A 21662-nucleotide genomic window follows, 5' to 3' on the forward strand; every position below is an offset into this window, starting at 1 on the left:
TTAGAGCGACTCGAGCAAAGACTTTCCCCACTATGCTGAGCAGGGAGATTCCACGGTAGTTGTTGCAGCCACCGCGGTCACCTTTGTTTTTATAGAGGGTGATGATGTTGGCATCGCGCATGTCCTGGGGTACTGCTCCCTCGTCCCAGCACAGGCATAGCAGTTCATGTAGTGCTGAAAGTATAGCAGGCTTGGCACTCTTGATTATTTCAGGGGTAATGCTGTCCTTCCCAGGGGCTTTTCCGCTGGCTCGAGAATCAATGGCATCACTGAGTTCCGATTTGGTTGGCTGTATGTCCAGCTCATCCATGACTGGTAGAGGCTGGGCTGTATTGAGGGCAGTCTCAGTGACAGCATTCTCCCTGGAGTACAGTTCTAGGTAGTGCTCAACCCAGCGGTCCATCTGTTTGCATTGGTCAGTGATTATGTCCCCCGATTTAGATTTGAGGGGGGCGATATATATGATAGTGGATAATGTACAGAATTGATAATAATTTCAGAACAGGTGTGAATGATATCTAAAAAGTCTTATTATGTGGGAGATAGGTTAATAAAGACTGCGGCTCTCCAGGGAGACCCTCACTGGCATGTGCCCTGCTGCAGGGCGAGTTTTGACCTAATGGGATTCGGTGTTCACCCTATGCCAGTGGCCCTGAAGATCACCATGGCCTCAACTTTTACCTGTCTGGATCATTCCAGGGATCCACTGGGGACGTGTGTGGTCTCCTAATAAGCAGCCCACCGCTGCATCAAGGAGGAGACCAATGCCTTGTTCAACAGGGCCGGCGACTATGTATGGTACCGGACCGTCCCTGACAGTCAGGTGGAGAGGGCCATCGGCTTCGGAGCCATCGCTGGACTCCCCTACATGCAAGATGGATTGCATGCATGTGGCTATCAAGGCTTCAATAGACCAGCCAGCCACCTTCACAATGGCTTCCATTCCATCAACATTCAACAGGTGTCAGTAGCCATGTCTTCAGTGGGTAGCACTTGTCCTTGAGAATTTAAACTCAATTAATAAAAACATCTGGAATTAAAAGCTAGTCTCAGTAATGATGCCATGAAACTATCATAAATTGTTACAAAAACCCATATGGTTCACTTATGTCCTTTAGGGAGGGAACTCTGCCATCCTTACCTGGGTCTGGCCTACATGTGACTCCAGACCCATGGCAATGTGGTTGACTCTTAACTGCCCTCTGAAATGGCCTAGCAAGCCATTCAGTTGTCAAAGGCAATTAGGGATGGGCAACAAATGCTGGCATTGTGAGAAACGCCCACATCCCATGAAAGAATAAAAAGCATCAAAGACAAAGCAGCAGCAAATTCAGTCAGTGAAGTAGTCGTTTAAGCAGGGCTACCAGTGCTTTAAATATGGCACCAGCAGCTGCATTTGTTTCTGCTGACGATGTCATCGGCGTATCGCAGCCCGTCCCCATCCTTCAGTTGGGATGGCCTCGCATCTCCTGCATTCAAATGGGCTGATGGGCGAGATTGCGGTCGGCCGGCCCGCCACACACGTGAGGAGGAATGATGGCGTCCACTTCCACTTCCTGGGATCCGCGATGGGCTCACTAAATTCAGCCCAGTTTCTCACAACACCTAATATACACACTGTACCCTGGAATAATACGCAATATTCACACAGTACCCCACAATAACACCCAACATTCACACAGTATCCCGCAATAGCACCCAATATTCAACAGTACCACACAATAAGCCTCAATATTGACACAATACCCCACAATAACACCCAGTATTCACACAGCACCCCACAATAACGGCTAATATTCACACAGCACCCCACAATAACACCCAATATTCACACAGCACCCCACAATAACACCCAGTATTCGCACAGCACCCCACAATAACACCCAATATTCACACAGCACCCCACAATAACACCCAGTATTCGCACAGCACCCCACAATAACACCCAATATTCACACAGCACCCCACAATAACACCCAATATTCACACAGCACCCCACAATAACACCCAGTATTCGCACAGCACCCCACAAAAACACCCAATATTCACACAGCACCCCACAATAACACCCAGTATTCGCACAGCACCCCACAATAACGCCCAATATTCACACAGCACCCCACAATAACGCCCAATATTCACACAGCACCCCACGATAACGCCCAATATTCACACAGCACCCCACAATAACACCCAGTATTCGCACAGCACCCCACAATAACGCCCAATATTCACACAGCACCCCACAATAACACCCAGTATTCGCACAGCACCCCGCAATAACACCCAATATTCACATCGCACCCCACAATTCCCAATAGATTCTCCAGCCATATTCCCAGGAATGTAGGCCATGTGGGCGCCATTTTGTGTTTCTCCTCTCTTTCTGAGGAATGGATAATGTTTTTCTTTCAGCAGTTCTGACATTATTTGAGGGTTGGGTTAGTTCTTTAATTTTTTTTGGTTGGGGGGGGGGCGAATCGAAGCCCTTGATAGTGAGCTCCAGCTGGCATTAACCACGTTGAAGCAATCGGTTTAACGGTGCTCTTTTCAAGTTTCTATTTTTCAATCACTAACTACTCCAATGTCCCCAATGGTGTGTGCAATCATATACACGCTGCTTTATGGAGCAACATATGAAGTATTTTTAACGTTTTTTAAAAAATGACCTCGCTTCAAAAATGTCTTACCTCCAAAAGCATAACATAAACAAAAGCAAAAACATAATTCCTGATAGTGAAGACGTATAAATATTATTCCCACGTCATAAATTAATATTTCTCTTGTCTTTAGAAATATGTTTGCTGCGGATTTTCTATCCTAAAGCTGTTCATACGGTTTTATTAAGTGACCGACCGCGTGCTTCATTTCCAGTTAAATGCTCCCAAGATTTCTTTCGCCTGGATTTAGGAAACAAAAAGGTGATGAGAAGCGGGCGGGCGCACTCACTGCATGCGCAGAGGGTTTTTTGAATGGTTCCGGTCCTCCTCCCCGCTCCCCGCTCCCCCTTGGTTTGTCAAACAGGCCATAGCCACCCTCCTCCTAGCTGTCAATCAAACTCTGCACCGCCCCTTCTCCCGCAGGCCGTCAGTCAGACGATCCGCCCCCTCCCTCTAACCCCGCCCCTTCTCCCTGTCAATCAGGCGGAGCGCTCAGTTTGCAGCGCTGGTTGGAAAGCGAGGTATCGGATCTTGAGTGGAACCGCCGACATCTGGAGCTGGGTGGTGGTGCTGCTGTTTCTCTTGCAGCCGTGGCGCAGGTATTTCTGCACTTTTTGGCTTCAAATTCATGTTATAAACGGCCTGTAGGAATTAGAAATTCGCTTCTGCGTTTACGTCATTAATTCCGATGGCAATTGAAATTTGGGGACGGGAATTGATTTCCTGACTGTCTTTTTTGTGTGTGTGTGCGCCTCACGCAGGATGGCTGAATGTAATAATGGCGGACTGAGGCAAAAAAACTGAGGGAACAAAAAAAAAATCCTCGAGGTGTGTTCCGGTCGAATCGGGGGAAAAAAGGGGAGAAAAATCAGTTTAACGAGTCCAAATATGTTTTTTTTTAAAAAAATGGGATCCAATCTAAGCAGCGTTTTATTTTTGTTTTGGTGCAACAAATGGCTCGTGTTTGGGAGTGAAATATCAGTAAATGTGTGGTTTCGATAGTTTTTCTGTGCCGTTTGGCAGGAGATTTTTTTTCGATCAGGGGAGTTGTATTAAAATAAAATCCAACCTGCTGGTTAGTCAAGGGCATTCAGTGTGTTGTACATATCTTTATCTGGCTTTTTAAAAATTCTTCCCATCCAAGCTTTTGCATTGCAAACACTTGAAATTTTTTTTTGCAAAAATGATGTGGTAAACATCTAGGGCGACTCCGTTTTTTTTGTGTTTAATGTGAGGCGATGGTGGCGGTTGTAGACGTCTCGCCCAGTCAGACGGTAGTTTGGAGGGGAGGCGGTTGGAGTGGGTGGGAGGGGGGGCGGCGGTGCGGGTGAGTGAGCTCGTGTTCGGGGCGGGGGGAATGGAAGGTTCAGGTGATCCGTTCCAGGCGGGAATCCAGTCCGGGATTCCGGAACGACCCGCGCCTTTCACTCGGAGCGTCTCCTGAGCCCTGGCGGCGGCTGCTGCTGGTGCTGTTGCTGTTTCTGCATTCCAGTCGGCAGCACCAATCACAGGAATGAATCTGAAGGCGATCTCTGCCCAAAGCGCGGGGGACGGCCTGCTAGTTGCTGCTGCTGTTCCCAGCAACAGCAGAGGGAGGTCGTCCAGGGAACTGCACAGCCCAGGAGCAAATGCTGCAAGAGTTTGCATTGTTGAGCCTTTTTTATCCCCGAGCGCCCACCTTTTAGAGTTGACACTACTGTTTGATTGCGTGTTCTACAAATGCTGGCTGCTTCCTACTGTTGCTTGGTCTTTTTGTTAATGTATGTAGGCTGTTGGGGGTGATGGAGAGGCTGGGGGAACGATTTGTAGAGGAGAAAAGCATTGCAGCCATGTCCTCGCCTGACATCTAGCCCGGTAGGCGGGTTATGGATTGTGTTTGAGGTTCCTTCACCGACTATTTTATGGCAAAATAAAACCTGGACACACTGCAGCTGTTTGTGTGGAAAGTGCAAGCTGAAATCAACACAGTGAGGGAGCGGAGCTTGGATCTTCCTGATCAATATGATTTAAGAACATAAGAAATAGGAGCAGGAGTAGGCCATTCAGCCCCTCAAGCCTGCCCCACCATTCAATAAGATCATGGCTGATCTGCCCCAGGCCTCAACTGCTCTTTCGGGCCTGCTCTGCCTAACCCTCGCCTCCCCGAGATTTCAAAAATCTATCTATTTCTTCCTTAAATACATTTAGTGACCTAGCCTCCACAACTCTCTGAAGCAGAGAATTCCAGAGATTCACCACCCTCTGAGAGAAGAAATTACTTCGCATCTCAGTTTTAAATGTGTCCCCTTATTCTGTAATTATGTCCCCTAGTTCGAGATTCCCCCACTAGTGGAAACATCATCTTAACATCTACCCTGTCGAGCCCCCTTAAAATCTTGTATGTTTCTATAGGATCACCTCTCATTCTTCTAAACTCCAATGAATAAAGGCCTAACCTGTTTAGCTGTTCTTGATCAGACAGCCCCTTCATCCCAGGAATCAGCCTTTTCTGAACTGCCTCCAATGCTAGTATATCCTTCTTTAAATACGGGGACCAAAACTGTTCACAGTACTCCATCTGTGGCCTCACCAACACCCTGTACAGTTGTAACAAGACTTCCCTATTTTTAAACTCAACCCCCTAGCAATAAAGGCCAAAATTCCAATTGCCTTCCTAATTATTTGCTGCACCTGCATGCTAACCTTTTGTGTTTCATGCACAAGAACACCCAGATCCCTCTGTACTGCAGTATTTTGTAGTCTTTCTCCATCTAAATAGTAATCTGCCTTTTTATTTTTCCTACCAAAGTGGATGACCTTACACTTTCCCACATTGAATACCATCTGCCACGTTTTTGCCCATTCACTTAACCTATCTATATCCCTTTGCAGATTTTTTGTGTCCTCATCACGACATGCCTTCCCGCCTATTTTTGTATCGTCAGCAAATTTGGATACACTGCACTCTGTCCCTTCCTCAAAGTCATCAATGTAGATAGTAAATAGCTGAGGCTCTAGGACTGATCCTTGTGGCACTCCACTAGTTACGGCTTTCCAACCTGAAAAAGACCCATTGATCCCAACTCTCTGCCTTCTGTGTGTTAGCCAATCCTCAATCCATGCCAACACATTACCCCCAAAAGCCTGAGCTCCTATTTCATGCAATAACCTTTTATGTGGCACCTTATCAAACGCCTTCTGAAAATCCAAATACACAACATCTACTGGTTCCCCTTTATCCACTCTGCTTGTTATATCCTCAAAGAAGTCTTAACAAATTTGTCAAACATGATTTCCCTTTCGTAAAACCATGTTGACTCTGTTTGTTTGCATTATGTTTTTCTAAATGTCCTGCTATTTTTCCTTAATAATCGACTCAGTCATTTTCCCAATGACTGATGTTAAGCTAAGTGGTCTATAGTTTCCTGCTTTCTGTCTCCCTTTCCTGCTTTCTGCCTCTGGTACAACTCTGGGATGTATTCGCCCACAGCCGAAAAATATGTAGAATACATATGAAAGGTCATTGACCTGAAACGTTAACACTGCTTCTCTCTCCACAGATGCTGTCAGACCTGCTGAGTATTTCCAGAATTTCTTGTTTTTATTTCAGATTTCCAGCATCTGCAGTGTTTTGATTTTATTATTATATAGAGTACTGTACTAGATTTAGGAGAACTTAGATAATTTTCTAAATTACTTTACATTATAAACTATTATATTGCACAGTCCTCTCTCTTTACTGTAATTAAATTTATTTACTAGGGCAGAGGAGCAGCTTGTTCTGTACCATGTTGTGGAATGTGAATTTTGCTTACCTGAAGTTATGATCTCATCTTTGGAGGCTAGAAAACAAGGTGCTGTCCTGCTGTGCTTTGTCTTCTGCTGGCTGGTAGACAAATGGAAGTTGGTGAACGACTTGTGCTCTTGACCAGAAATGATGCATTGGAGTGGTAAAAGAAAGACAGATGATCCATGCCAAGCTGGCATGTTTTAGTTGTTTGTAGTGTCATTGGTACTGAACCTCAGCTTAAATTTCTGAGGTATTCAGATATTTGTGTAGTCTGTTGATTTTTAAAAAATTCATTCCGTGGGATGTGGGCATCACTGGCCAGGCCAGCATTTATTGCCCATCCCTAATTGCCCTTGAGAAGGTGGTGATGAGCTGCCTCCTTGAACCGCTGCAGTCCATGTGGCGTAGGTACACCCACAGTGCTGTTAGGAAGGGAGTTCCAGGATTTCAACCTAGCAACAGTGAAGGAATGGCAATATAGTTCCAAGTCAGGATGGTGTGTGACTTGGAGGGGAACTTGCAGGTGGTGGTGTTCCCATGTATTTGCAGCCCTTGTCCTTCTAGGTGGTAGAGGTCGCTGGTTTGGAAGGTTTTGTCTAAGGAACCTTGGTGCGTTGCTGCAGTGCATCTTGTAGATGGTACACACTGCTGCCACTGTGCGTCGGTGGTGGAGGGAGTGAATGTTTGTAGATGGGGTGCCAATCAAGCGGGCTGCTTTGTCCTGGATGGTATCGAGCTTCCTGAGTGTTGTTGGAGCTGCACCCATCCAGGCAAGTGGAGAGTATTCCATCACACTCCTGACTTGTGCCTTGTAGATGGTCAACAGGCTTTGGGGAGTCAGGAGATGAGTTACTCGCCGCAGGATTACTAGCCTCTGACCTGTCTTGCAGCCAGAGAATTTATATGGCTACTCCAGTTCAGTTTCTGGTCAATGGTAGCCCCGAGGAAGTTGATAGTGGGGGATTCAGCGATAATAATGTCATTGAATGTCAAGGGGAGATGGTTTGATTCTCTCTTGTTGGAGATGGTCATTGCCCGGCACTTGTGTGGCGCAAATGTTATTTGCCACTTATCAGCCCAAGCCTGGTGTGTAAACCGATGTGTATGTTCAAACTATGAATGGAAATCTTACCCAATTGAGTATTATTCATTTTGGCTTAAACATTTTGATTGAGGAATATTTGTCCTTACACCAACATTTTAAATGTTTTGTTACTGTTGAGGTGCCTGTGCTACAATGCAGTATTGTGCCTTTTTGGCATATGGGTAAATTTTTTGTCTTTTTTTAGCTGAGACATGTTGACATTAGGAAATTGAACACTTTGCCATTGTAGTCACCCGGAGTTAGCATCAAGCGTTCACAAGAGCATGATTTGGCATGGCTGCAGGCTTGGAAAAGCACTTTGATTACATGAGTGTGATATTTTTCACTCCAGCTATCCTATTATCTGTTTGGTTGTCACTTGAGCAGTTTAGTTGTGTGGCGCTATACCCACTATGGATTGGATTGAGACTGCATGAACTTGCTCACATAGTCTGATCAATGGTTGATGGGTCATATTTGTCTTGTCAGCATTGGTTGGATTCAGATCAACATCCAAGAAGTAAAAGGCCAGGCCAGTATACTGACCCATTCTGTCATGCTGTTCTGTCAAACCTTTTCTCCCCTCTCTTTCCTCCCCCCCCCCAATACAGTTTTGTGCTGAATTACATTATTTTTGAAGGCACAGATAGTTCTGGCTGCTGATTTTGCTCTTGGTAGAATTAACTTCAATTGTAGAAACTGAGGAATTTTTAGGAAAGACTAGTCCCAGTCCCTGGTGATGAATATTAAATGTTTTTGATGTGTTTTGAAGATGTAGGTATTGTCCATCCCTTCAGGGAGTGAGTAACTTTTCATCGTTTGAAATTTGGATTTGAATCCAGTGTAGACTGATAAGAAAACAATCTCTTGACTTTTAAAGGCTGTATTTGAATTAAGTTTGTGTAGTTTTAATCCAGTGTTTCATGACCACCTTGGGGTTGAGTCAAGAGAATGTTGTCCATTGTTGGGCTATTTTGTATCTTGCCTGTGAATGCTTGTTTCTGACATTTTGGGGGAAGAATGTCTGAAATGGGGAAATATTCCATTTCCCATAACTATCGTTACTCACTGGAGACAAAAATGTCAGTGGTTTTAAGTTGTATGTTTTGTATTGTGCTTGGGGTTTAGCTGCACTGTTTGTCAATGCATGGTGGACTTGCAATAATTTACTGAAAAGCTACATCATTTTTAGGTCAATTAATACTTAGAAAACGAAGCTCATAAAAGTTAAGAGTGCTACAATCGCACAGCTTGTTCGTACATCACTGGGTTATTGCACAAGTAGTTGGGGGTGGATTCACCCATATACTTCCCAGTTATTAAGTTTCTGATACTGTCTGTTTCAATTTTTGTAGGTTAAAAAAGGGCGGGGGGAAGGGAAAGAAATGAAAGATCACAGGTTAAGGGGTTTCCATGTTGTATACAACTGATGATAACTGATATGGTGGAGATGGCTGCTTGTATTTGATGAGATTTGAATGCAACCGCATAAAACTTGTTTGTTTGAAGCTGTCTCAAAGAAGTCATTTAAAATGCTTGAAAAATAATACGCTGTATGCAGTGGCTGGGTGCATTTAGTGTATTGGCATTCACCTCAAACTGATCAGAACAGTGGGAGGCATTCAAAGGGAGATTCAAGAAGTTCAGAGTAAACATGTTCCCACAAAGAAACAAGGTGAGATGGCCAAATCTAGAGCCCCATGGATGTCAAGGAGCTTACAGGGTAAGATAAGGCAGAAAAGGAACGCTTATGTCCGACACCGAGAACTTAATACTACAGAAAGCAGAGAGTAGTATACAAAGTGGAGGGATGAAATCAAAAAGGAAATTGGGAAAGCAAAGAGAGTGCATGAAAGAATATTGGCAAGCAAAATCAAGGTGAACCCAAAGATGTTTTATCAATATGTTAAGAGTAAGAGGATAACTAAGGAGAGAGTAGGACCCATAAAAGACCAAAAAGGTAACCTCTGTGTAGGGGCGGAAGATGTTGGTATGATTTTTAATGAATACATTGTGTCTGTCTTGTTTGGATATTGTCGTTGAGGAAGAGAGTGAAGTATTGGATGTGATAAACAGGGAGAGAGGAAGTATTAATGGGACTAGCATCCTTGAAAGTTGATCACCAGGGCTGAATGAAATGTACCCTAGGTTGTTAAAAGAAGCAAGAGAGGAAATAGTAGAAGGTCTGACCATCATTTTCCAGTCCTCACTGGATGCAGGTGTGGTGCTGGAGGATTGGAGAATTGCTAACGTTGTACCTCTGTTTAAAAAGGGAGCAAAGGATAGACCGAATAATAATTACAGGCCAGTCAGTCTAACCTCAGTAGTGGGCAAATTACTGGAATCTATTCTGAGAGACAGGATAAACTGTCACTTAGAAAGTCACAGCTTAATCAAGGATAGTCAGCATAGATTTGTTAAGGGAAGATCTTGTTTGACCAACTTGATCGAATTTTTTGAAGAAGTAACAAGGAAGATTGATGAGAAAAGTTGATGTGGTCCGCATGGATTTTAGCAAGGCTTTTGACAAGGTCCCACATGGTGGACTGGTTAAAAAGTAAAATCCCATGGGATCCAGGGAAATGCAGCAAGGTGGATAGAAAATTGGCTCAGTGGCAGGAAACAAAGGGTAATTATTGGGTGTTTTAGCGGCTGGAGGGCTGTTTCCAGTGGCGTTCTGCAGGGCTCAGTACTGGGTCTCCTAATTTTTGTGGTATAAACGATTTGGACTAAATGTAGGAGGCATGGTCAAGAAGTTTTCAGGCAACACAAAGTTTGGCTGTGTGGTAGATAGCGAGGAAGATAGCTGTAGGCTGCAGGAAGATATTGATGGTCTGGTTAGATGGGCAGAAAAGTGGCAAATGGAATTCAACCTGGAGAAGTGTGAGGTGATGCATTTGGGGAGGTCAAACAAGGCGAAGGAATACACAATACATGGGAAAATACTGAGAAGTGTAGAGGAAGTGAGGGACCTTGGAGTGAATGTCTACAGATCCCTGAAGGTAGCAGGACAGGTCGATAAGGTAGTTAAGAAGGCATATAGAATCATTTCCTTTATTAGCTGAGGTATAGAATATAAGAGCAGGGAGGTTATGCTGGAACTGTATAACTCATTGGTTAGGCCACAACATGAGTACTGTGTGAAGTTCTGGTCACCTCATTACAGAAATGATGTAATTGCACTAGAGAGGGTACAGTGGAGATTTACGAGGATGTTGCTGGGACTGGGAAAATGCAGCTATGAGGAAAGATTGGATAGGCTGGGGTTGTTCTCCTTGAAACAGAGAAGGCTGAGGGGAGATTTGTTTGAGATGTACAGAATTGTGGGGGTCTGGATAGAGTGGAGGTGAAGGGTCTATTCACCTTAGCAGAGAGGTCTGTGACTAGGGGGCAGAGATTTAAAGTGATTGGTAGAAAAATTAGAGGGGAGATGAGAAAAAACGTTTTCACCCAGAGGGTGGTGGGGGTCTGGAACTCACTGCCTGAAAGGGTAGTTGAGGCAGAGACCCTCAACTCATTCAAAAGGAGTCTGGATATGCATCTCAAGTGCCTAATCTGCAGGGCTACGGACCAAATGCTGGAAGGTTGGATTAAAATAGGTGGATCGTTTTTTGGCCAGCGATGGGCCAAGATACGATGGGCCATGCGCCCTCTTTCTATGACCTCAACTGTACTAAAGAGTACTTTGACCAATATTGTATGATTTGAAATGTTTACACCAAGTACAGTCCATGTTTGAGTCAACAAATTTTGTGTGGTAGATAAAGTCACAGTGGATTTGGGAGTAAGGTGATTACTTCTGTTTTCCATTGTGTTGATCAAGTGACTTGGGGTTGAATCTTGTCAGTTTATCTCTTGATTGTTAGTTAGCCAAGATCTGGTTTACCTATACTTCTGGGAGTTATCAAGCAGCATGTCAAAAGTAGCACAATCATTTTTTTGGACTCTGAAATTTGTAATATTTTGTCAGTTTATATTGAGGTAGGTGGTAGTACCATTGCATGTCAGAAGCTAATATTGTAGTTCAGTGTCAGAATTTGAACAATTGTACTGCAGCACAAAAGTCTGAAAGGGCAAACACTCAGGATGTGATTGCACTGGAGAGGGTGCAGAGGAGATTCACCAAGATGTTGCCTGGGCTGGAGCATTTCAGCTGTGAAGTGAGACTGGATAGGCTGGGGTTGTTTTCCTTAGAGCGGAGAAAGCTGAGGGGGAGACCTGATTGAGGTATATGAAATTATGAGGGCCATTGATAGGATAGATAGGAAGAAACTTTTTCCCTTAACAGAGGGATCAGTAAACAGGGGCATAGATTTAAGGTAAGGGGTAGGAGGTTTAGAGGGGATTTGAGGAAAAAATTTTTTCATCCAGAGGGTGGATGGAATCTGGAACACACTACCTGAAGCGGTGGTAGGGGCAGGAAGCCTCACAACATTTAAGAAGTATTTAGATGAGCACTTGAAACACCATAGCATACAAGGCTATGGGCCAAGTGCTGGAAAATGGGATTAGAATAGATAGGTGCTTGATGGCCGTCACAGACATGATGGGCCGAAGGGCCTGTTTCTGTGCTGTATAATTCTATGACTCTAATTGGTTGTTTTACAAAGGACATAGTATGAAAGTTACAAACACCAATTATGCTTAAGTGAAATCTTAGTGATGGAATACTGCTAAATGTTGAGATGTTCTACATCTGTGGTATGCTGATTCTGAAAGTGGATGGATTTTCCATCCTTGTGGAAATTGGGTCTGACGCGTTTCTTAATTTTTAGCAGGTCAAACTAAATGGGAGTAATGGAGTTTTCTTATAATGATTGCTAGGAGAGCAGAAGCAATGCATTGTTGACACTGGAAAGTCAACTTTATAGCTTCAGTAGAGCAGGACATATGTTTTCAAATTTATTAAAGTTGTCCTACAAAACCTTGATCAGGCCACACTTGGAATACCATTTCCAGTTTGGTCGTCTCACGTGGTGAGTGATATTGAGGCTTTGGAAAGGGTGTAGAGGAGAGCTACTTGATTAATTTCCAGTTTAAAGCATCTTAGTTATCAAGGTAGACTGAAAGAGTTGGGATTCTACACTATAGAGAAGTGTAGACTTCCAGGTGAACTGGTTGAGGTTTATAAGGTGCTGATGGGAATAGGTTTTGTTTCAGTTGACAGTTTTTTTTCTTCAATTAAATACATTAGGGCGGATTAGGAGTCACAATTTGAAGTTGTATAAGGCCAGATCTAGGTTAAATGTCAGGAGCTGGTTCTTTTCACAGGGAATTGTGGACCTCTGGAACAGACTGTTGGCTCATGTGGTAGATGCCAATTCACTGAATTCCATCAAGCAGGAGGTGGACCTGTTCTGGTTGGGACAGCAATCATCTTTGGCAACATTTAGGTACTGTAAGGAATTAGGGGCCAGAGTGATCTCTCGGACAACTTTTGATCACCCTTTTGGTTTGGAGAGGAATTTCCCAGATTTTTCTGCAAATTGGCCTGTTTTGCCTCTGCCAGGAGATCAAATGGCTTTTGGATGGAGTGGAATGTATTATAATTTTGCTGGACAGGCTGGATGAACTAGAAAACCTTCATTGTGAAGTGAATGTCTAACATTTAGAGTATTTTGAAATTACACAGCACTTTGAGCACAGAAGCAGGCTGTTTGGCACAACTGTTCCATACTTATGTTTATGCTCCACATGAGTCTCCTCCCACCCTACTTCATCTCACTATCAGCATAACTTCTATTCCTTTCTCCCTCGTGTACGCCTTAAATGCATCTGTGCTATTCATCTGAAATGCTCTGTAGTAGCAAGTTCTGCATTTTAACTGAGAGTTTCTCTTAATTCCCTTATTGAACTAATTAGTGACTATCTTATCTATGCCCCCTAGTTTTGGATTTAAAACCCTAGCTGCCCAACTAAATGACTTTGTTGTAAAATTCAAAGCAATAAATGACAGTAGGAAGAGCTAGTTTGCCATGTTTGTATATTTTTGTTATTGGTTATGTTTTGCTATGTTTCTGTAACACCTGGCCCTGGCAAACAGGTTTACCACATTTGAGTTTTAAATTTCCTTTTGGATAAAATTCACACGACAGAAAATAGAAGTCATTCTGTGAGGTGCAAATTTAACCAGATCAGCTCATATGCTTTATGTGACAGCAGAGAGATATTATTTTTGCTACTGAATATAGTGCAACAAATCTAACTCATGAAAATTAATTGTCAACATATTGGTAGTCTTGAGTTGTGTGGTTTTTATGTCTGCTAGCTACCAAATTCTGATTTACAGTTTTTGTTCAAATCTCCTCCTTGCTGGAGATACTGTGACCAGTTTGAGCAAATTCAGCCAGACTGGGGATTGAACCTTGGGCCATATTGCTCAATAACATCATTCAGTGCATTAGCCCATGAAATTATCAGAATTCCTCAGAGCAAACTTCTTGTTCATCTTTGATGTGTTTCTGTTTCTTCACTGAGTGGTTTCTGTTACGACCAGGTGAGAAAGAGGTCTCGGGTTCCCTTTCAGCCTTCACCTGGTCTTACTGTAACAGGGTTTAATTTTAAACACTCTGTTTTCAGCTCCCCCTAGGTGAATCCCTTTTCACTGCTTTCCAATTATAAGGCAAAGAAACCAGTACAACAGGTTTTCTCAAGTTTAAAGCAGAAAAGTGAAATTTTATTGAACTTAAACCTAAACTCTAATTTGGTTAATGCCTATGGATACATGACGCGCCTACGCTAGCATGCATACACGTTACACACATGCAAATAGAGACGGAAAAGAGCAGAAGAAATAAAGTGGAAAGGTTTGAGGCAATATCTGAAGAGTAGTTGTTACTGTTCTTCGAGCTCACTGTAGAGACCTTGATTGTAGGTAGATCTTGCTTTTCGTTGGGGCCCAGTATTCTTCTTAAACCTTGTTCGCTGTAGGAGACTTTTCTCTCTTGAGGTTCATGTGGATTCAGAGGCTTATGAGAAAGAGATGGGAGCAGACAGCAGAGAGATATTCAGTCCAGGAGCAAGCATCTTTCTGCCTAAACTGTGTGTACAAATTCAAAAAAACTCATGTTGCCCAGCAGGTTAGTCATGTAACTAGCTGGTTTGCCCATGTCCGTTTGTGTATTCGGCCATTTTAGCAGTCAACCTGGAATGTGAGCTCCCCCACCTTCAACGTCTGGTGATCAAAAGTCCATTGTGGATTGAATGTCGTGGAATGGCTGCTTTGTCCTTTCAAACACTGTCTGTTAATATGCAAATGTTTTTTCCAGCTACGGCTGATCTGTTTAACAAGTCCTTTCTTAACTCCAGTAATAGTTTAAAATCAATGTTTATGACAATCAATGTGCCTCGTTCCTGGCAGGTGGGGGGCCTAGTATGACATTTGCTTCAGAGAATGTTTTAGCCAGATTTGGCACATTTAAGCATTATGTGGTCTCTCTGTCCTCCACCAAAAGAACCCACCATTCCAAGATCAGGCAGGATGATGATCACCTACTTTGTCTTCCCCCACTAATAATTGATGCCTTAAACCGTTTTGGCCGGACTCCCCCTAAAAAATGTGAAAGGGTTTCTTAGACATATTGGTTGCTAAGACTTAGACCGTCCATTCAGCTGCCTCTGCTCCTTCTTAACTCCTCATTTCCTGTTGCCTACCAAGTCAAATCTCCCCCTGTCTTCGTCCTGAACGTGCTTCTTTCTCATATCTTCTCCTGAGCTCATTATTTTTCTAGGAGACTTGCCTTCTGCTCTCTTGAGCCCATTCCCACGAGACTGCTCATTGTCTAACTTACCTTCCTGGCCCCCATGCTGGCTGACATAATAAATGGTTCCGTCTTCTCTGCAGCCTTTGACGCTATGTGTCACGCCATCCTTTTCCAGTACCTTGTCCAATTGGGTGAGATTGCCTTTTGTGGTTCCACTCTACGATGGAATTGTACCCAGAGCATCTCCAGCAACCATTAATTATAGTGTTCTAATGATCTGCCCTGAACCCTTTCTCAACTGAATTCTGTCTGTTAGTGACAGGTTCAACTTGCGCATGTACACGGACGACCCCCAGTTATACCTTGCCACTTATCTTGACGCTCTCAACTACCTCTGCATTGTCACATGGCTTCCTCGATGTCCAGTTTTAGGTGAGCTGCAATTTCCTCCTGCTCAAGATTAATCTTGAGTCCCTGCTACAAGCGATGCATTTTGACAGTGATTCCGTTCCACTTCCCAGGCCGCTGTCTTAGGTAAACCAGACTGTTAGTTACTTTGGTGTCCTATTCATCCCTAAACTGAGCTTCTAACCCTGGGCTTTCTCTGTCACTGAGATTGACGACTTCCACTACTACCTCTTTCTATCTACGACTGAACCCCTCATACAAACAAACTTGAATTCCACAATGCTTTACTGGCTGCCCTTGCGTCTCCACCTTTTCTGTAAAGTTAAGCCAAGTCACACTCACTCATCATTCTTCCCCTTACTGACTTGCATTGGTTCCTGGACCCTGCCCCCTCATTTATAAAACGTGTCATCTTGGTTAAATCCTTCAACAGCTTTGCCCTCCCTCTCTCTCACCTCTTGCAGCCTGACAACTGCCTTTCCTTTTCCACCCCAAAACTCTTTCTATGATTTTTGGCTTCTTGTACATCCCTCCCTCCCTTTGTCCAACATTAGTGGCCATGCCTCCAGCTGCTGAGGCCATGTGCTGTGGAATTCCCTGCCGAAACCCCTCTGCACCCTCCTTTCCTCAATACCCACCTCTTTGAGCAAGCTTTTGTTATCAATTTTAAAGTCTTCTTCTTGGACTCAGCATCTTTATGTTCCTGATGATACCTCTGATATACTTTGGAATGTTTTTCCATGTTAAAGATGCTATATAAATGCAAGTTGTTGTTCTGATGTCTCTGACGCAATTAAAAGAAAAAATATTCATATCCAGTTGCAGCAGTACAAAAATCTTCAGCCATCTGATATATAGAGATGTACTATAATGATGCAATATAGATTTTTAGCCTCCAGAGGCTATCAATGAACCGTTAGGTAGAGCAATTTGCCAAGTTTGTTTTGCACCAATAATTTGAACATTTACCTATTGTACTTTTAAAGATAGCAACTTTCTGTGGTGTTCAGCGTAACCTCAGTAACTGAAGAAAGGCTGTGCTACCAGTTTTCATGACAATGAAAGTGCAAATTTTCCTTTTTACTGTAGAATTCAATTTTGAACTTTGCTGTATATGCACAAAATGTGTTCATCTGTGCTTGCACATCAGTTCTCCATATGTGCCCCGCTTTCCTATTCTGTGGAAGACGAGTGCTCAGATCTTTGCTGGCTGCTTAGATATGGATCGCAGAGTCCTGCTGACCATGTATAAAATTTAAATTTAAGTTCCATTGATGTACCTTGAGGTGCTGGTAACGTTTTTCTATTGATAAGGGAACAGTACATATAAGTAACCCTTTAAAAAATTTCCAGACTGACAGAATTCAAATAGGAGGAATCAGGGGAGTAAGAAATACAATTGCAGTTCATGATTAAGTTGTGGGGAGGGGGGACGGCCGGCTTGTGGGCCATGTGTTAATTTGGACTATGATTAAGAAAAACTGCAATGATAACAGAAAATGCTGTCAAGACACTAGGTCTGATGACAGCTGATGTTGATGATTTGGATAGAGATCTTTCGGAGCAATTCTGTAGAAGGGTCTGTTTTTTTCCATCTTCCCCCTCCCCCCTCCAAATTAATGTATTTATTTTTATGAGTAGTCACAGATGTACTGTGTATTGCTAATTATTTTGTTAATTCATTGGGGAGCTGCATTATCCTCTGCAGAATGTGCATAATTAGTCCCTTACAACTCGTTGACCATCTCTACCACATTGAAGAAGATTTAGCTGGAGAGTGAATCACATTAGGTTGCTCTTGAAGGGTTATTACTTGGATGTTGTCAAAATGTAACATGTGGGTCACTAAATTTAGTCATTTGCTTTCTTATATGGTTACTGCTCTTTTTCTCTCTCTCTGCCTGCCACCTGCCCCTGACAACCCCCCCCTCCCCACCCCTTTCAGATATAAAAGGCAGGTGAAGTTTGTGTTTCTGTAGACCTGCTGTTTTCCATTGATAGTGTGTTTATTTTGTAGGATTACTGGACGTTCATTACCGTTTGGGGGCTTGTATTTTGTAGTTCTGTCAATTTTCCTGTGAAACTTTCAAATCAGTGGCATTGCTTGTCTTGGGGAAAGTAAAATTGCTGCATCATTGCTATAGATTTCATTCTTACTAAACAGGTTGTCCTTGGTATCTGGTACGAAACTGTTCTTGACCTTTGGCAGAGAAGATGTGTTGTGCTGCAACCCTTTTGAAGTACATATAGCCATGTGTAGTATTAACTATAACATATTGGACCTATTATGCTTAATAAATCTGATAGCTGGAAACCTTGTAGGGCCAGCTGCAGAGTACATTAGAAGAAATCTAAAAGAAAAACATTTCAGTTTTTTATCCCCCCCCCCCAACATTCTCTGAATTCTGGCATGTAGTTTTGGAGGTGCTGGCAACCCTCTGTACTTGGTTATTCTTTACACCAGTGGGAATTGGCAGGCTGTTTGAGTATCACGGCCAAGCCCAAATCTATCCTTGCTCAATGTCTGTTATGTGTGGAATTGTGACGGAAACTACACCTGCCAAATGGAAACATAAATTTTGTCATATGGAACACTACTTGAACCTTTTTACTGGACATTGCACATAACTTGTTTAAAAAAACCAACAGAGCTGAACAGCTGAAAACATGGTTGCACATTTGCATTCTGAGACAGTTGAATAGAGAAACAATGGGAGTGCTCCCTGATTCAATTAGCAAGATGGGTTTTGTTAATAGATCAAAAGACATTGTTACGACCAGGTGAGGAAGGTATCTAGGGGTTCCCTTTCAGTCTTCACCGAGTCCTACTGTAACGGTTTTTTTTTTAGCACACTATTTTTAGCTCCCCATTGGTGAATCCTTGTTCACCGCTTTTCAATTAAAAGGCAAAGAAATGAGCACAGACAGTCTTTCTTAGGTTTAAAGAAGAAAAGTGAAATTTATTAAAACATAATCTAATTTGGTTAACGCTTACGGATACATGCCACGGCCCACGCTAGCATGCATACGTGTTACGCACACGCAAATAGAGACAGAAAAGAGCAGAAGAAAAATAGTGGAGAGGTTTGAAGCCATCTCTGAAGAGTTTTTTGTTACTGTGCTTCAAGCTCGCTGTAGTCCTTGCTTGTAGGTCGATCTTGCTTTTCGTTGGGGCCCAGTATTATTCTTAAACCTTGTTCACTGTTGGAGACTTTTCTCTCTCAGGGTTCATATTTCTTCAATGAATTCCGAAGCTGCTGAGCGAGATGAGAGCAGACAGGAGAGAGATATTCTCAATCCAGGGGTTAGAAGCTTTCTGAGTTCAAATTCTCTGTGGCAAGTTCATAAAAAACCTCCAACGGCCAGTTAGTTATATGACTAAACTGGTCTGACCACGTCTGTTTGTGTATTGGGCCCTCTTAGCAGTCAACGTGGAATGTGAGCTCCTCCAACCTCAACACCTGGTCGTCAAAAGTCCATTGTGGATTGAATGTGTCAGGGCATGGTCTTTTGTCCCTTTTAAGCACTGTCTGTAAATATGCAAATGTCTTTCCAGTCAAGGGTCCGGTGTTTTTTTTAAAAGCCTGTTCTTATTGGAGTAAAGGAACAGTTTAAAAATCAATGTTCATGTGGTGAAATTAATGTGCCTCATTCTTGGCAGGTGGGGGCCTGCATGGCAACCATTGAGAGCCATTGACTTTGTAAGAGACAAACTTCTACCTCCCACTGAGTGTCTGGAAGTCTGAAGTTCAGCAACTGTCTGAGAAGTTGCTATTTCAAACAGGGATAGTCACATGACTTGCCGGCTAGCCAGCCTGAGGTAACAGACTGCAAGTTCAGAACAAAGGAGGAAGGTCTCTGTGCGCGCTCTCGCTCTCTCTCTCTCTCTCTCTCTCTCTCACTCTCTCTCTCAAGCTAACTCTCCGGGACCCATGGTAGTGGTTTCAGCCTCAAGATGTAGCGCCTCTTCAGCCTTTTAGTACCAGAGAAGCAAGTTTGAAAGTATGCACTGGGCCCCACCGAGAACTCTTAAGACCTCAATTTCAACCCAGGACCTGACATCAAAACTGAAAAAAAGTAACTGAATTATTGGTTGCCTACCTAACCGCCACCCCCCCCCCCCCCCCCGCAATTCTTTCTTCCCCTCTGTATCTATTTGTCTGTGTGTTTATCTCACATGCATGCTGGACTTGTTGCATCGTGTATTTTAGTAATTTTAACCGAGGTCGAGTGATAAGGTTAATAAACTTAAATCTTTCTTGTTTAAACCTAAGCAAACCTGTCTGGTTCATTTGCAATTACAATTAGAGAGCAGTGAGCAAGGACTCACTGAGGTAGTAAGCTGAAACTGTTTTAAAAGATAAACCCTGTTATGGCCAAACCAGGAAACGGGCATGAGGGGAGCCTGAGACCCCTTCCTCACCCAGTCGTAACAACACTCCAGAAGGAGTGACCTCTTTACTCGGTCTTCCACGTTGTTCCAGTGAGGCTCAGCATAAGTCGAGGAACAGCATATCATCTTTCCATTGGGCACTTCATAGTCTTCCAGACTCAACATTGAGTTCAACAATTTCAGATCATCACCTCTGCCCCCATTTTTTCAGATGTCAGCTGTTGGTGATGATGCAGTTATTCCCATTTACTCCTCTTCAAGACCCATCTTTTGTTCTGTTCCTTCACTTGTCCCATTATAATCTCCTGCCTTGCATTATCACTCCCTTTGTCTTGTAGTCTCTTCTGTTTTTTACCCTATCACAGAACTTCCCATTTTGTTCTTTATTCCTCTCCCCTGCCTTTACTTACTTAAAATCTGTTACAGCTATAGCTTTTTCCAGTTTTAATGGGTCATCGACCTGAAACATTAACTTTGTTTCTCACTCCACAGACCTGCCGGACCTGCTGAGTATTTCCAGCATTTTCTGTTCTTATTTCAGATTTCCAGCCTCTGCGGTATTTTGCTTTTCTCCTGGTACAGATCCCTGTGCAACAGCCAGCACTTGTAACATCCTGCCGGTCAGGGAACAAAGCCGTTACCTCTATTCTCTGTCAACTACTTACCAATCCATGTCACAGGTTACCTCCAAATCAGTGCACTTCAAATTTTCATCCATTAAATTCCTTCCCTTGACTTACTTTTAGATTCCCTCATCCTGCTAGTGTTTGGTACAGTAAATAGGAAATAATTTAAGTTAATTTTCTTAGGACGATGCACATGTCTGTATTGTAAATTTTGATTTTTGTTGTGTTGCCCAAGGTTGAATACAGAGAGACTGGAAGACTTGTCTCTTTTGAAAAATTGTGTTGCAATCCCATTCTACACCATCTTGGTCTATTTCTTTCTATATGATCTTAAAACTTCACCCCTCAGAAAAACTAACCAATCAATAACTACCTTCAGCAAGCAAAAAAAAAAAGTCATGATTGTAAAAATTGATGGCTAAAGAGATGCTGAGTATTGTCCTAGGTTGTTTTCTAAGTACTTGTCCTCATCTTCAAGGGTGTTTGGAATTGTCATGTTCATATTTTGTTGTGAGCTTGTTCATTCTTTTTGAACAGATGTTACCTCTGAATACAGCTACTTGTCCTCTGAGCAGTTTGGTTTTTGTAATCGTATGTTCTTCTCAAAGGGGAAGGTCTTCCCTTCAGCCCTAGTGTTGAGACCCTGTTGAAATGCAAAATTTGCAATTGTGTTAAATTACCATGTTGATGCATTTAGCCCAAATGTTTGTTGATTGAAATGCTCAATCGTGAGCCTCGATACCAAAAATAGATAAATGAACAAAGCGTCATCACTAACATCTCTTCACTTTGAGCACAAAAAGATTAGTGACGTGTTAATTTAACACTACTTGTGTCATTTTACTTGACAGTGGGGGAGAGGAAAGGCAATTTCAGTTTTGATGCATGTGTTGACGGACAGAAAATGCATCTTCCAGTTGTTGATGCGTGAGGTTTGTGCCGAAGGATTAGCAGTTCTATCCTGCTGTAAGGTTATTGGGAAATGATTAGTTATGAGCAACTGGGGCTTTCCCATTTGC

At 43.0% G+C, this 21662-nt stretch overlaps 1 protein-coding gene across 2 annotated transcripts in view; it reads left to right on the plus strand.

Moving 5' to 3' along the window:
- Nucleotides 1–3182: 3182 nt before the first annotated feature.
- Nucleotides 3183–21662, plus strand: part of LOC137377567 (zinc finger MYM-type protein 3-like) — a 130074-nt gene continuing 111594 nt past the window's right edge. For both annotated transcript variants that reach the window (XM_068047330.1, XM_068047331.1), the window contains exon 1: nucleotides 3183–3259. The gene's annotated coding sequence lies outside the window, so the exon portion shown is untranslated. The remainder of the gene's footprint in view (nucleotides 3260–21662) is intronic.

Source organism: Heterodontus francisci, chromosome 15 (assembly GCF_036365525.1).
Source record: "Heterodontus francisci isolate sHetFra1 chromosome 15, sHetFra1.hap1, whole genome shotgun sequence".
Classification (NCBI taxonomy): Eukaryota; Metazoa; Chordata; class Chondrichthyes; order Heterodontiformes; family Heterodontidae; genus Heterodontus; species Heterodontus francisci.